Raw genomic sequence first — 17352 nt, forward strand, 5'->3', positions numbered from 1 at the left:
GATTTGGGACAATTTGAACTTTTATGCTTTTCCTTTATCTAGAGATTATTTCAAAGTTTAGCTGTCAGAGGAAAAGCTTTCTCTAAATTTTATCTCTTCATTTTGAACACCAGAGTTTCATGAAAGATAATGTTTTAAATTGTTTTCTTCTTTGAACACTAATTAGGCGCAAAGGACAACTGAATAATCCCTTCAAATATTAAGTTTTATATTTGTAACTTATTATGAAAAAAATAGTTGTTGGTTTGTTTTATTTATTTATTTATTTTTGGTCTGGAAAATAAAGTGGGGTCTCAGGTTTGTCTCATAAAGTTTTATATGTTATAAAAAAGTGATAGCAAACAAAACTTGAGATTATAAAATTTCTTTTATTTTTGCTATTTTCTCAAAGGCTTGTATGATACAGATACCCTTATATATATCTGGTTGAACAATATAAAACTCCTGATTGTCTACTATTTTTGACTTATAAAAATGGCAATTTTATATTGTTCAACCTAAACGTTTCCTTATTTAATTACATATAATCTTGGACTTTTTGAGAAATACTTTCCATTGTTTTGTTTTATGTATCTTTTCTTGGACATTTTCTATTTGGTGAAATGTTGATGGCCATCAAATGTATTTTTTGTTCATAGTAGTAAAATGAACAACAACTTATTTCTGTTTCTCCTTTACGTTTATAAAATGACTTTTTTGAAAATGTAAGCTACATGTGCTTGTGTAGATTATATGCTAAAAGATTACTTTCGTTTTAAAAATCTTTCTTAGAATAGTTCTATTTTAGCTTCCTTCTCTACTCTTGAGTGAGAAACATCTGTTTCTGTTTTCAGTGTTCTTTTGTTACACAATGAAGTCGAATATCAAAGTTTTCCTCCTCCAACAAGGAAAGAATGTCTTACTTTTGGCTCTTATTTCCTTTTATTTATTTTCACCAATTTAAGAATTACAAATATTGTACAAAAAGGATGAACTGCTCCCTGAAAAAATCCAAACAGTAGGAAGTACAAAGTCAAAGCCTTTCTCTCATCTGTTCTACTCCCACTTCCCAAGAGTAACCACTGACAATAGTAGGCATGTGTCCTTCCAGACCTTTTCCTATGCACAAACATGTGTACATATGATGTATATATGTGGATGTCTGTATCATTAGAAATGGGATCATACTAAACAGATTATTATACAGCCTGATTTTTAACCCATTATTTCACTACATTAAATGTGCAGTGAACATTGTGACACATGTTTCTATTCTTTTTGTAGCATAGATTCCAAGAGATGGATTTAACTGAGTTCAACAGTTTATATACAGGGTGTCCCCCTAAAAAATGTATAATTTTTGAATAATTATGTATTCCAATGGGTTAAATCTGAAAAGAAAGAAACATAAATTGAGCTATCAGCTGTTAAAGTGTGTATACATTTTGGGGGAACACCCTGTATTTAAACCTTTCAAAGGTGCTGCTAAGTTGCTGTCCAGAGAGGAAATTGTACCAATCTGCACTGCTTCCAATACTGTATGAGAGAACTATTTTCCTTTTACTCTTGTTTCATTAGAAATGATCAATCTAACGTTTTAACTAACCTGACAGGCACAAATGGATATCTCGCTGTGATTTTTCTGTGTTGTTTTTCTAACCATTGGTAGAGTTCAAATTTTTTAAAAAGTGTATTTGTTGATCATTTGTACTTTTCTCTCTATAAATTGCCTGTTTATATTATGTATTAGTTATCTGCTGCTGCATCACTAATGACCACAAATGTAATGACTTAACACACACACATTCATCAACTCATGGTCTCGGTGAGTCAGAGTCTGGGCATGGCTTAGCTGAGTTCTCTCCTTTAAGGTCTCTCACAAGGCTATGCTTTCATCAGGTTTATCTGAGGAAGGATCCACTTCCAAGTTCTTGTGCTAAGTGCAATGGGAAGCCATTGGGAGGCTTTTGAGGACAGGGACATGATTTGATTGACATGTAAAGGCCTCAACCTACTTGCTCGGTGGAGAATAGACTGTAGGCCAGTGATGGCGAACCTATGACACGTGTGTCAGAGGTGACACGCAAACTCATTTTTTTGGTTGATTTTTCTTTGTTAAATGGCATTTAAATATATAAAGTAAATATCAAAAATATAAGTCTTTGTTTTACTATGGTTGCAAATATCAAAAAATTTCTATATGTGACATGGCACCAGAGTTAAGTTAGGGTTTTTCAAAATGCTGACATGCCAAGCTCAAAACGTTCGCCATCACTGCTGTAGGACCATAAGCATAGGAGCGGGAAGAGGTGTTAGGCCATTCCAGCAGTGGGAGAAGGTGGAGGTCTGGCTGAGAATAGTAGCTGTGGGGAAGGAGCAAGGCAGACACACTGGAAAGATATCCAGGGAGTGAAATCAAGGACATTGCTGATAGATCAGCCTGGGGATAAGCTCTATTGAATATTCCTTAGATCCAGTCCTGCTTCTTGATTCCTTGAGTCCTTTCCTTGGAGCTGACTCCAAGGTTTTAGCATTTAAAGGCCTCTCCACAGCCTATAAGGCCCTGCACCACATGGCCCTGGCCTGTATCTCTCTGGCTTCATCTAGGTCCACAGTTCCCCTCGGAGCTGCTCTCCCACTTCACTGTCATGGGAAGTTCCAGAACCTTTCATGTGGGGCTCCTTTGTCTGGACTGCCCTTCCATACCTCTTCCATAGGGCCGACTCATTCTCATCCTGCAAACCTGCCTTTATAGCCTTTTTTATCCATCCTACCTAAAGTTGCTTCTCCTGCATCAAAACACTATCATATTGTCCAGCCAGTGTGGTTCAGTGGTTGAGCGTTGACCCATGAACCAAAAGGTTACAGGTTAGATTCCAGGTCAGAACACATGCCCAGGTTTTGGGGTCAATCCTCAGTGGGGTCTATGCAAGATACTTCTCTCTCATTGATGTTTCTATCTCTCTCTCCCTCTCCCTTCCCCTTTCTCTATAAAAAAACAAACAAACAAAAAACCCCACTATCATATCAACCTATTGATTTCCTTCACAGCACTCATCACAATGTGAACTTACCTTAATTATGTATTTGATTGCTTATTTTATTCTGTGGTCCTCCCTCTCCTCTCAACCAGACTAGAAGCTCCATAAAGGGTTGGACTTTTTTTTTTTAATTGATTTCAGAGAGGAGGGGAGAGGGAAAGAAAGATAGAAACATCAATGATGAGAATCATTGATCAGCTGCCTCCTGCACATACCCCACTGGGAATTAAGCCCGCAACCCGGACATGTGCCCTTGACCAGAATCGAACTGGGGATGCTTCAGTCCCCAGGCTGACGCTCTATCCACTGAGCCAAACCAGCTAGGGCAAAAGGTTGGACTTTTAATGTCTTGTTCACAGCACCTAGACCAGTGCCTGACACATAGTAGGTGCTAAATAAGTATTTATTGAGTGAATAAAAGAAACTGCCGGGGAGAGTCAATGAGGTCTTCACAGAGGAGGTAGCTCCCAGTCAAGATTTGAATAAAGAGCTAAAGTCTGCCAGGTTGACATGTTCAGAAAGTGAGTGAAAAACATGCATTCATGGAATTGGGGTGTAAGGAGGACGGAAGTGGGGAGGGAGGTTATGTTGGGAGAGCGAGCTGGATGGGCAGGTTGGAAATGGGGAATGATGACATTTTTATACTATGCTAAGGAGCTTAGAATATACCCTTTGTGTAACTTGAGCCTTCCTCACTCCTCTTAAAACTTAAGCGGCCTTACGTTTTTTTGAGCAGCAACCCCTTGTGTAGTAGCTTTTGTTGTTGCCATAACAAATCACCACAATTTAAAATGACACCCGCAGGTTAGAAGACCAACCTAAGTCTCATCAGATTGAAATGAAGGTGCCAGCAGGGCTGCTTCTTACTGGAGGTTCTGGGGAAGAATCTGCTCCCAAACTCATTCCCGTTGTCGGCAGAATCCTGCCCTTCCTGGTTATAGGACTAAGGTCTGCATTTTCTTGCTGCAGTCACCTGAGGCCATCCTTAGCTCCCAGAGGCATCTCTGGCCCTGCACAGGGGCCCCTACATCTCAGAGCCACTAACAGCACATCAAATCCTCCTCTTGCTTGAGTTCTCTCTGACTTCCCCTTTGGCCACATCTCTCTTCTTCCTCTTCTGCTGTATCTCCCTAACTCCAGCTGGAGAAAGTTCTCTACCTTGAAGGGCTGATGTGATTAGACTGGGCCTACGTGGATCTTCCAGGACAATCTCTTTATCTTAAGGATTCAAACCGTAATTACTTTGCCATGTAATGAAAGGCTCCAGGGATTAGAGCATTTCTCAGTGTGGACGGGGCACTCTACCTCCACATTTTGTGATCACGTGTTCTTCTGAGATTACTCAGCAGGCTGTGTGAGGTAAATGAATTAGAATAGAAAGGGGTAAGACTAGTATCCAGTGTCTATTCCAGGTCAATGATGATGAAGGACTGGGAAAAATAAGAAGGGCTGGAACTAAGGAATATTTAACGGATTATATCTCCAGGCTTTGGTAACTGATGAGATGTAGGGGGTGTGGCCAGGAGGATTCCGGATGGCTCTAAAGTAGGGCCATTTGGTGGGATAGGCAGAAGAGCAGGTTGAGGGGAAGATGATAGAGTTCCTGAAGCATTGTAGATACTCCTGCATTTTGCTGACAGGTCATTTATGATTAGCAAATTACTCAAACAGTTATGTTAGTAACTTTCAACATGGTATCCCTTAAAGGAACTCTTAGCATATTAAAAGGAGAGTATTTGAAAACACAGTTAACAGTATTTACTCACTCCTTTCCAAACTTTAACAAACATTGAATGTGCTAACAGCCTTAAGTTTTTCTTTGCATAATGTCTATAAAATCATTGTTTCTAGATATTTGTAGACAGTGCTGATAATGGTTTATTTCTAGCCTCTATTTAAGAAGACAAATAATTACAATACCATAGAAATTACTGAAGGGCACCACAGGTGACACTTTATAATTGATGCTGAAAACATGAAGCGTTGACTGTAAGAGGAAAAGCCACAGTCCTTCTTGGCCTTGATCTTTGTTCTGGTCTTTGAGGGGCATTGCAGGTTCGAATTACACAACAGCTGATGAATCAGGACATACTTAAAGCTGGTCACTGTATTTGAAGGGAAAAACAAGACAAATCCAGAAAAAGTGCTTGACATGGAAGTGACACTTGTGTAGAATAAATTAGGACACATAGGTTCTAGTACATACAGGTTCGTTTGTTTTAAGGAATAGCTATATTTTATTGAACCGTTACTCTTAATGAAACAACTCATTTCTTATAGTAAACCAGAGAAGTCGTGTTTTATTATTCCCATGTTCCAGCGCAGGAAAATAAGCCTAAGGGAGGCTACACAACTTGTTCTAAATCCCATAGCTAGTCAGTAATAGACATAGAATTCAAACACAGGACTGTATGATTATAAACTTCATATTCTTTACCCAGAGCTCCAAGGCCTCACTCTTGGAGACCCAGGGAGAAAAGGGGCTTTCCAAGCTACTATTTATATGACTTCACCTTGGGGACTTTCCTTGGTCTACCTGACTATATCATTTTCTTCTACCCACAGTTGTAATTTATTTGTGTAATTAATGTCTATCTCTTCCCACTACACAATAAAAATTCTATAAATGCATGTGTTAATGTTTGCCCTTGAATTCACAGTTCTTAACTCAGGACTCAGCACATACTAGGTGCTCAAAAATTATTCAGTAAATGTATGAATGAATGATGTCATGTAACTTCACTGGGTCACCAGTATGTCATCTGTAAAATGAAGCAATCAGGACAGATTAATTTATTCATTCAAAACATTTTTGTGGGTTTATGAAACGATCTGTAGTTTCCTTCACAGAGACAAAATACAGTGAAAAAAATATCTAGTAGAAGTATTATATATGTTTATATCTATCTATATCTATCCATCTATCTCCTTTAAGTGTATAACATTTCTTTTTCAACTATAATTGTTAGTTATTATTGGGCTACTAATGAAACTCTTTAATGTTGAATAAATTACTAAATATGTAGAAATATTTGAACCCTAATATGTTTTACTATTAGTAGCATTATGGTAGTTGATTTTTTGAAATGCATTCATTTATATTTGTGGAAATTTTATAGATTTATGGATGTAGTTTGGTTAGCTTTATATCTTTTGCTTTTTTTAAACTGCAATCTCTTTTTACATTTTCTTTGTAATTGATGCTGAAAACATGAAGCATTGAATATAGAGATATGAAGTGTTTATGTTTGTTGTGTCTCACTTGTTATTCTACAGTTCTGTAATTGGAGCTACAGAGTGTTACATTTTCTTTTCTGCAGGCCATTGCTTGCTCTTTTTCTTCAGTTTACTCTGTCTTAGTGTCTTAGTGCAAATGTATTTTTCTTCCTCAAATAGAAAAATTGTAAAGAAAATATTTTTACTCTATGTAAGGAAGGTTTGTTGTTGCTGTTTCATTCATTTTACATCTAGTACTTTAAGGTATATGAACAGATAATAATATTTTAGAAACTCTTCCAATAGGTTTAAGTATTTGCAATTTACTTATATTGGAATTGATATTTGAGTGACATTCTTTAATGTACATAAGTTGTCTGGTTTGGATAACATGATTCATTTCAAGATAATTTACTTTATCAATAAAATGCAGCAAGGAAAGTCTTAAGATAAACAATGATCTTTTTTAAATGGCAATATTTTCATGTCTTATTCCTCTTGTATTGAAAATGCTATTGTAAACAATTCTTTCAGAATTTTCTAATGATTTTTTTCAATAACTGAAAACTATTCGGTACTTGAGTACTTATTTTCTTCATTGCATCTCTTTTTTCCATAGTAAACAACCAGTGTCAGCCAAGTTCTTCCCTGAGAGAGCAGCCCTCCCTATAATTACATTCACCTGTAACCAGTAACTATAGGAGAAATTCACTCTCATTTTAGAGTATACAGTACTGACTGAAAACCAAAAACCAAAACACTATTTGAGGAAAAGGGGAGACATACTGGTATTTTTTCTGATAATCAAAATAATGTACATAGACACCTAGATATATGAAGAGCTATACCATGTTCAATAATTGGAAGACTAAATATTGTTCATTCTCTCCAAACTGATATATAGTGCCTATGCAGTCCTTAAAATCTCAGCAGGCTTGTTTTGTAGTAATTAAAACTGATTTTTAAATTTGTGTGAAAATGTAAAGACCCTAGAATAGCTAAAACATTTTTGAAGAAAAAAGAAACATGTTGGAGAACTTTTACACCTTATTTCATAAAGTATAGTAACCAAAACAATATGGTTTTGGCATAAAGATAGATGTATAAATCAATGAAACGAAAGAGAAAGTTCAGAAATAGATATGATATTAGTTGATTTTTTTTGACAAAGGTGGCAAGCCAAATAATGGTGCTAGTATAATTGTACATGTTTATACAAACAAAACAAAACGTTGGCTCCTACTTCACTCATGCCCCAAAATTGACTCAAAATATATAGGTCTATAATATATACTACTCCCAAATGTAAAAGCTAAAACTATGGAACTTTTAAAAGAAAGCATGAGAAAAATCTTTGTGTTTTTGGGCAAGCATAGATTTCTTAGATATGACATAAAAAGCACCAACAATATAATTAATTTAAAGTTGATCAATTTAACTTTATCAAAATTAAATGTTTTTGTTCTTCTGAGAATACCATTTTAAAAATTAAAAGGCAAGCCACAAACTGAGAAGAAATATTTGCAAGATATGTATGTCATAGAGAAGTTGTATCCAGAATATATAAAGAACTCTTACAACTCTATAATAAAAACAGACAATCCAATAAAACACTTGCACAAAAAAATGTTTAGTCACTTCACTCAAAAAGATATACAGATGGCAATAAGTACATGAAAAGATGCCCAGCATTACTAGTCATTAGGTAAGTGCAAATTAAAATCACAATCAGATACTGCTTCATACCCATAAGAATGGCTGACATCTAATGCTGAGCAATGCCATGGATTTGAAGAAACTGGAAACTTCACAATTTGTTACAGCCACTTTGGAATAATTTAGCAGTTTCTTCAAAAGTTACTATATATACCAGAAAACCCACTCCTATTGTATCTACCCAAAAGTATGAAAACAGAGGTATGTCCTCACAACACTTTTTTCATAATAACCAAATATATCTTTACAATGGATAAATAAAAAAGTCAGCAATAAAAGAAACAAACTGTGTATACTAGTATATCTAACAATGTAGATGAATCTCACAAACACCATGCTATATGAAAGAAAAAAAATATATATATATATATATGGCATTTATATAAAAATTTAGAGAGGGCTAAACTATAGAAACCAGATCAGTAATTTTCTGGGGCTGAGAGGGAGAGGAGGTTGATGCAAATGGGCACAATGTAACTTTTTGAAGCAAGAAGAGTGTTCTAAAATTTGTACTGATGTTTTCAAAATTGTATAAATTTACTAAAACCACTCATATGTATACTTAAAGTGGTAAATTTTATGTTAAAAAATAAAGGACACAGTTAAAAGAAGTAACAGACTGTGAGAAAATATTTACAATATGCAATGACCAAAAGATTAATACCCACAAAATATAAAAACTTCATTAAAATAATACCAAATAGAATAACTAGAATATTTAGAAATTAGGTAGATTTAAAGGGAAAAAATTACTCTCCTACTGCTATGAATTTGTTATCACATTTCTTTCCAGCTCTTATTTTAATGTATATTTTAACATGTTGAAATTATAATTTTGTAAGCCAGACATATTTGGGGGAATCTGAAGATTTCTTTGAATTATTTGGAATTGTGTTGATGAATATAGCTGAGGATTCAGTAGTGACTGAGAAATTATAGCCTTTCAAACTCTCTGCCTGAAAGGCATTATACAATTGTAATAACTGAATTATTATAAGCTTTGAGACTAAATATGAAACCTGTGTTTATTAGTCAATGCTCAATGTATATATAAGCCTTATATCTTCTATGCAGTATCGTCCCCATAAGGCTCTATATTTCTTTCCTACCCCCCTCCCCCAATTCAGTCCTTTGCCTATGGCCTATCTTTTTATTTTTTAATACATTTTTTTAAAAATATATTTTTATTGATTTTAGAGAGGAAGGGAGAAGGAGAGAGAGATAGAAACATCAATGATGAGAGAGAATCATTGATCGACTGCCTCCTGTACATCCCCCACTGGGGATCAAGCCCAAAACCTGGGCATGTGCCCTTGACCGGAATCAAACCTGGGACCCTTCAGTCTGCAGGCCAATGCTCTATCCACTGAGAAAAACCAGCCAGGGCTTAAATACATTCTTATTGATTTCAGAGAGAAAGGGAGAGGGAGCGAGATAGTAACATCAACAATAATAATCATCGATCAGCTGCCTCCTGCATGGCCCACACTTGAGGTCAAGCCCACAATCTGGGCATGTGCCCTGACCTGGAATTGAACCATGGACCTTCTGGCTCATAGGTTGACGCTCAACCATTGAGCTACACCAACCGAGCCCACTGCCCATCTGGAACTGCTTCAATATCAGCAAATTGGCCTACATTCTCAGACTCATCCTCCTCAAACTGGCTATTTAATATTGTGGTTCATTGAAGCTCAGGCCTACCCTTCTTCCCTTCTCTATACTCTCTCCCCAGGTGGGCTCATCCATCCCCATGATTGTTATGTATATGCTGGCAGCTCCTAAAGTTCTAGTCCAGTCCAGGCTGTACCCTTGAGCTCCAGACCTGTATACACAAGTGCCTACTTGACATTTCCATACCACATCTTAAAGTTATCTCAAACTCAAGATATCCCAAATTTTAAGTTTGTGAGTTCTGGCTGCCCCATCTGAAAAAGAAAAGACAAGAAGGAAAAAGGAAGGAAGGAAGATAGGGAGGAAGGAAGGGAGGCGTGTGGGAAGGAAGAAAGGAAGGAAGGAAGGAGGGAAGGAAGGAAGGAAGGAAGGAAGGAAGGAAGGAAGGAAGGAAGGAAGTAAGGGAGGAAGGAAATAAGGGAGGGAGTGAGGGAGGGAAGAAAAAGTATGGCACCATAATCTATGCATATGTATAAACAAGAAACCCAGAAGTCATCATTGTTCATTGTCTCCTTCCTCTAACCCCCATCTGAGATCTGAATAAAGATGCAGATTAAGAATCAGGAAGATAGAGATCAATGTGTCAGTTTTACTATCGATGAAGGCCAGGTTGAAGAATGTGACTTATGCGTTTCCTAACTCTGAACCTCAGCTTTGGAAGATTTACCTACCTGTTTCCTGGTAACAGCAGACCCTTGCAGCCCTCTCAAAAAACTTGACCCCGAGCAGACCAAGCACATGCTTCTTGCAGGCAGCCAGTCCTAAAGAGAAAGCAGGAAGGGCTGAGCCTCCCAAACTCATCAATTACATGGAAGGAAGATGAGAGGAGACAAGAAGCCAGGAAACTTTAAACAAAATCGTCTTCATGGAAACCAGAGGAGTAGGAAAGCATGCCTTTCCCAATGCAATGCAATACCAAAGCTTATGGATTTCATGTCCAAAATATCCCTGACAAATTACCTTCTCTCCTTCTATTACCACTTCCCTGATCAAAGCTAGCATCATCTCTCAATAGCCTCCTCAGCATTTTAACTATTGGAACCATCCATTCTCACCTATTTGCTATCTGTTCTCCACACTGTCATCCACAGTGATATTTTCCCAATGCAGATCTGCTCTTATTTTTTCCTCCCACCCCTCCCACTTTCCCCCTTTTAGCAAAAAGACCCAAATCCTTTGCAGAGCCTTCAGGACCTTGCAAAGTCTGCCCCCATCTCCTGCTGCAGGACATCTTATAGGTGTCCCCTTGTTCTTTGCTCTCCAGTTACACTGGCCTTCTTTCTGTTCTCAAATGCATCTAAATCCCTCCTGTTACAAGGCCTGTGATATGCTGCCCCCCAGCAGGAAATGGCTACCTCCTTTCAACTCATTATTAACGCCCACTCAGCCTTCAGGTCTTGATCAATCGTCATGTCCTTGGGGACACTTTCCTGTCACACCAAGTCCTTTCCAAGCATCATGTACTTTTATTTCATAGCACTTTTTACAATTATAATTTTACATTTATGTGTGATTGTGTTTTAATTTCTCTCTCTTCCACAATATTCTGGGCTTTACAAGGACGGTGCTATGTCTCTTTTTCTTCACTAATACGTATTCCTAGCTCCAGACACAGTGCCCAGCCCATAGTGGGTTCTTGAAAAATGTCTGTAATAATGAAACACCAGAGTAAGAGGGGAGTTAGCCCTAGAATGAGGTATTGTGAAGGTTTCAGTGGGCATCAACCTTGAAGTGAGACCTGAAGGATGACGGAGAGGAGTTGGGTGAAAAGGAGAGCAAAGCATTCTAGGCAAGGGAACAACTTGTGGGGAAACTCATGAGGCAGGCAATAGCCTGGAGAGTGTGTCCCAGGAAACAGCCGTTTCAGGAAGACTGAGCTAGGAGAGTAATAAAAAGCTTGGTGAAGAGCTTGGGATTTATCCTTAGGGCAATGGGAAGTCTTTGAAGGCTTTTATTTATTTTTATTTTATTTTTTAACGTTGCTAGTATTACAGATATCTCCCATTTTCTCCTCCTTTTCCAATAGGGTTGTAAATAAAGTATTAACATGGATAGATTTGCATTTTCTGGCTGTTGTTCATTGTCTCCTCCTCCCCCCCAACCCTCATCCGAGATCTGAATAAAGACGCAGATTAGGTGGGAGTGAAGTAGACTAAATGTGGGGAGAGAATATGTCATCTAGGTGGACTATGGTGGTGGCAATGGGGATAGTGATACAAAGAGACTTGAGACATCGATATAGAAGAGGTAGAAGGAGTAAAGTTGATGTCTGATTAAATGTGGTGACTGAGGGTGAAGTCAGACATGACTGCCCGGCTTCTAACTTGGACAGCACTTGAGTGGATGGCGGGGCCCTTATTGAGACAAGGAACACTGGAAGGGGCTTTGAAAAGGAGGTAAATTAGTTTGAGGCATTCTGATTTTGAAGTGTTCTTAAAACAACCAAGAGAAGATAGTCACTAAATAATTGGAAATATCAGTCAGTTGGAAATAGGAATTTATGAGATTTGCCATAAATATAAAAATGGGGAATTCCCTGGTAGGGTGGCTCAGTTGGTTGGAGCATCACCCAGTGCACCAAAAGGTTGCAGGTTCAATTCCTGGTCAGGGCACATGCTTCTCTCTCTCCTCTCTCTCCTCTCCCCCTCCCCCCTCCCCACCTCTTTCTCTCAAACCAATACACATATTCTCCGGTGAGGCTAAAGAAAAAAAAAGAGGAGAAAAACGTGCAAGTTATTTAGATGGTAATTGAAATCCCTAGAAATTATTGGTAACGGATGAGATGCCTAAGGAGAGTATGCAGAGTTAGGAAAGCATCTCAAACAATCTCGAGGAACTCCAACATATAATGGTAAATGAGAAATATCCCACAAAGGAAATTGAGGCAGACCTACAGAGAAATTGCAGAAAACCCGGGGGAGCACAGTGCCACAGTCGTCAAAGGAACACACTGTTATAGGAAGAAGAACCCTTTTATATTGACAGTTCCGTTTCTACCATCTACATCTCAGTTTCTGGAAAGAAATGGATCTAAAACATTTTCCACTTACTGAGCCTTTTTTTGTTCCACCTTTTGAAATGTCTTCACCTCCTTTTTCCTGTTTTGGGAAAGAAAAAAAAAGTTTCTCCCTACTATTTTTTCTTAGGGCACCTTTCACATTTTACTATAGTCAGTTGCTTCCCTGACTGTCTTACCCATTACGTCATGGCCAGCACAACACCTAGCTGGTCATTCAATGAGTGTGAATTGGCTAAATGAGTGAATCAATCAATATAAATAACATTAAGAATATCTATCATTTATTGAATATTTCCTGTTTCTGGGCACCTGTGATAATGCTTGATTTATAACTCTTTTAAGCTTTATTAAAACCCTATAAGGCAGCGGTTCTCAACCTGTGGGTCGAGACCCCTTTGGGGGTCAAATGACCCTTTCACAGGGGTCGCCTAAGACCATCGGAAAACACATATATAATCACATATTGTTTTTGTGATTAATCACTATGCTTTAATTATGTTCAATTTGTAACAATGAAAATACATCCTGCATATCAGGTATTTACATTACGATTCATAACAGTAGCAAAATTACAGTTATGAAGTAGCAACGAAAATAATTTTATGGTTGGGAGTCACCACAACATGAGGAACTGTATTAAAGGGTCGTGGCATTAGGAAGGTTGAGAACCACTGCTATAAATGGACATGATTATACTCTTCTTATAGATGCGGAAACTGAGGCGAAGAGAGAGAATTCACTTCTCCAAAGTTAGTAAGTTGCAGAGCTGCAATTCACAAACAAGTCTGCCTGATTCCAAAGTCCATGCTTGTAACCACCACCTCTCCCAAGAGAAGTAAACATTCACATTTTCCAGACATCTGTGGAAGAGACATTTTTAAACTGGCAGCTTTCCCAATTCATCGCAAATCATAGCACATAAGCAACAGCCTGCTCTTGTTCCAAGAATGCTTTCCTCTGGGTCTGACTGAGCCCCCACTGAGCTGCCCTCCCTACCTGCAAAACAATATGTTCTTCCTTAATTCCTGCACCTAACCCTGTCAGCCTGAACAACCTCTGGCTTCCTAAGCAGGAGGTCTCTCTTAGGATTAATACCCTAATATTATTTCCCCCTTCTAACAGTTATTATCGCATTTGACTCAGGATTGCCTAAGAATCCTTTGCTTGAAGTGCCAGAGTAGTTTCTTACACATCAACCCCTAGCGTTGACCTATAGTCAACACACTAGAATGTAAGTTTTATGAGAACAGGGACCTTGTCAATCTTGCCCATAGAATTGTGCCCAGTATCAAGAACAGTGTGCCCCTGTACCCAGTGGTCTCATGATAGATAATAGCTGACAGAATCAGCCGGATGATGATGCAGCCCCAAACTTGGCTAACTGTCAAGGCAACATAGACATGCTGTGCTCTGGTACTTTACAGAGAGAAAACTCATAAACTCATGGCTGCCAAGTACCTATCAAAAGCTCAACTGAGAAAAACCGTTTTCATGAAGGTTTGCCTGACCGCTCTGCTGGCCTATCCTTTCAGACACAAACCAAGGAGGCAGTGAGGGTAGACAGAGTAAGTTGTCTTTTTGGGAGGAGGGGGAATTCTTCACAAGTCACCAAAGAAATTCACAAAGTAATTTGTCTTAAAAATGTTTTAGAGTTATTTTTAAAAGTACTAGAGGCTCGGTGCACGGATTCATGCGCCAGTGGGGTCCCTCAGCCTGGCCTGTGCCCCTTTCACAATTGGGACCCCTCAGGGGATGTCAGAGAGCATGTTTTGGCCCTATCCCCACAGGCCAGGCCAAGGGACCGCATCGGTGCATGAATCCGTGCACCCGGCCAGTTTTGGCCCGATCCTCGCAGACTCTCCAAAACTGGCTCTCCGACATCCCCAAGGTGTCCCGGATTGCGAGAGGGCAGTTTTTGAGTGATGCACCCCAGAATTGGGCTCCCTCCTCTCTAGGTCCGGGGTTCGGGTGAAGCAGATTCAGGGCCGGCAGTGCCCCAGCAGCAACCTAATCCACAGCCAATTCCTCGAGGAATCAGGCTCCCTCCTCTACTGGTTGGAGCACTTGCCCCCTGGTGGTCACTGCGTGTCATAGCTACCAGGCGAACAAGGTTGAGAACCACTGCTATAAGGGGACATGATTATACTCTTCTTATAGATGCGGAAACTGAGGCGAAGAGAGAGAATTCACTTCTCCAAAGTTAGTAAGTTGCAGAGCTGCAATTCACAAACAAGTCTGCCTGATTCCAAAGTCCATGCTTGTAACCACCACCTCTCCCAAGAGAAGTAAACATTCACATTTTCCAGACATCTGTGGAAGAGACATTTTTAAACTGGCAGCTTTCCCAATTCATCGCAAATCATAGCACATAAGCAACAGCCTGCTCTTGTTCCAGGAATGCTTTCCTCTGGGTCTGACTGAGCCCCCACTGAGCTGCCCTCCCTACCTGCAAAACAATATGTTCTTCCTTAATTCCTGCACCTAACCCTGTCAGCCTGAACAACCTCTGGCTTCCTAAGCAGGAGGTCTCTCTTAGGATTAATACCCTAATATTATTTCCCCCTTCTAACAGTTATTATCGCATTTGACTCAGGATTGCCTAAGAATCCTTTGCTTGAAGTGCCAGAGTAGTTTCTTACACATCAACCCCTAGCGTTGACCTATAGTCAACACACTAGAATGTAAGTTTTATGAGAACAGGGACCTTGTCAATCTTGCCCATAGAATTGTGCCCAGTATCAAGAACAGTGTGCCCCTGTACCCAGTGGTCTCATGATAGATAATAGCTGACAGAATCAGCCGGATGATGATGCAGCCCCAAACTTGGCTAACTGTCAAGGCAACATAGACATGCTGTGCTCTGGTACTTTACAGAGAGAAAACTCATAAACACATGGCTGCCAAGTACCTATCAAAAGCTCAACTGAGAAAAACCGTTTTCATGAAGGTTTGCCTGACCGCTCTGCTGGCCTATCCTTTCAGACACAAACCAAGGAGGCAGTGAGGGTAGACAGAGTAAGTTGTCTTTTTGGGAGGAGGGGGAATTCTTCACAAGTCACCAAAGAAATTCACAAAGTAATTTGTCTTAAAAATGTTTTAGAGTTATTTATAAAAGTACTAGAGGCTCGGTGCACGGATTCATGCGCCAGTGGGGTCCCTCAGCCTGGCCTGTGCCCTTTCACAATCTGGGACCCCTCAGGGGATGTCAGAGAGCATGTTTTGGCCCTATCCCCACAGGCCAGGCCAAGGGACCTCATTGGTGCATGAATCCGTGCACCTGGCCAGTTTTGGCTCGATCCTCGCAGACTCTCCAAAACCAGCTCTCCTATATCCCCAAGGCATCCCGGATTGCGAGAGGGCAGTTTTTGAGTGATGCACCCCAGAATCGGGCTCCCTCCTCTCTGGGTCCGGGGTTCAGGTGAAGCAGATTCGGGGCCGGCAGTGCCCCAGCAACAACCTAATCCACAGCCAATTCCGCGAGGAATCAGGCTCCCTCCTCTACTGGTTGGAGCACTTGCCCCCTGGTGTTCACTGCGTGTCATAGCTACCAGGCGAACGGTCAAACGGTCAGACAGTTGCTTAGGCTTTTATATATATAGATTCCTTGATTATTTAACTAAGCAATAATACCAAGAGCACATTATAACATTAAGCTCTAAAAGCTCCCTATTTGACAGTTAAGGTTCCAAAAAGCTGGGGGGAAATGAGGAATTCCAGCACCAATCTTCTCCAATTGGGTTGCTGATCAAATTACGGTAAATTCCTGGATCTTCTCTTATTTTCTGTTCCCATTTCAGCAATTTCTTCTGTCAAGTATACTTTCAGGCAAAATATTAATAGTTGGCTAGATGTAACCTTGCTATTTAATTATGAATAGTGACCCTCCTGGAATCTTCAGCCACATTCCTTATCATGGATGGCTACATGGTGAATCTGTGCATTGGCCTGATTTAGGGAAATATCTGGCACATGATTACTTTTCCTATAAAAAATTCATTATTACCCATAGGAAAAGAGAGTAATACTTTATCTCTTTATGGATATTTCAGGCAAAGGCCCTTTCCCCCCATTTTATTATTTAGGAAAATTTCATTGAGACAAGAAACCTTCCCTCAAGGACTATTATAAGACCACTTTGTTTTCCTGTACAATTCAAAAAACTTGTTGCTTTTTGGTCCTAGTGCTTCTTTGCAACATTTTTTTCTTATTAGTCAGATTGGCTATCACTGCTCTTTTCCAAAGCCTGCTGCCAAACTCATCAATTTCTCTTCCCAACCCTTAGGGATTTGTTTTTCCTCTTTTCACTAAAAGAAACATCCCTTATGCATCTGTGCATATTTTTAATTTTAAGTTTTTGGATCACAACAGTAAAGAACATGCATATATCTTTTATTAACCTTTTCCTTCTTTTATTACCTTTAGCTCTCTCTTCTGCTGGTGGCCTCACAAACAGAATATTGACAGCTACATGACCACTGTACACTGGATTCTGGCCTAGAATTGTGATCTTATATGGGATTTCTTAGGGTACTTTAAAACAAAGACTTTCAAAGGTAGAAAGAAACTCTTATTTTTTTAATTTGCCCTTGAAGCAATGTGATTTTTAATTCAACATTCCATATATATAACCACACAGCCTTTTGTATTTGACTATTAGGCATCTGATTAAGACAATAAATACAAATAAATAATTTAATGTGGCACTTC

The sequence above is a fragment of the Myotis brandtii genome, unplaced genomic scaffold (genome assembly GCF_000412655.1).
Source record: "Myotis brandtii unplaced genomic scaffold, ASM41265v1 scaffold1083, whole genome shotgun sequence".
NCBI classification, from domain to species: Eukaryota; Metazoa; Chordata; class Mammalia; order Chiroptera; family Vespertilionidae; genus Myotis; species Myotis brandtii.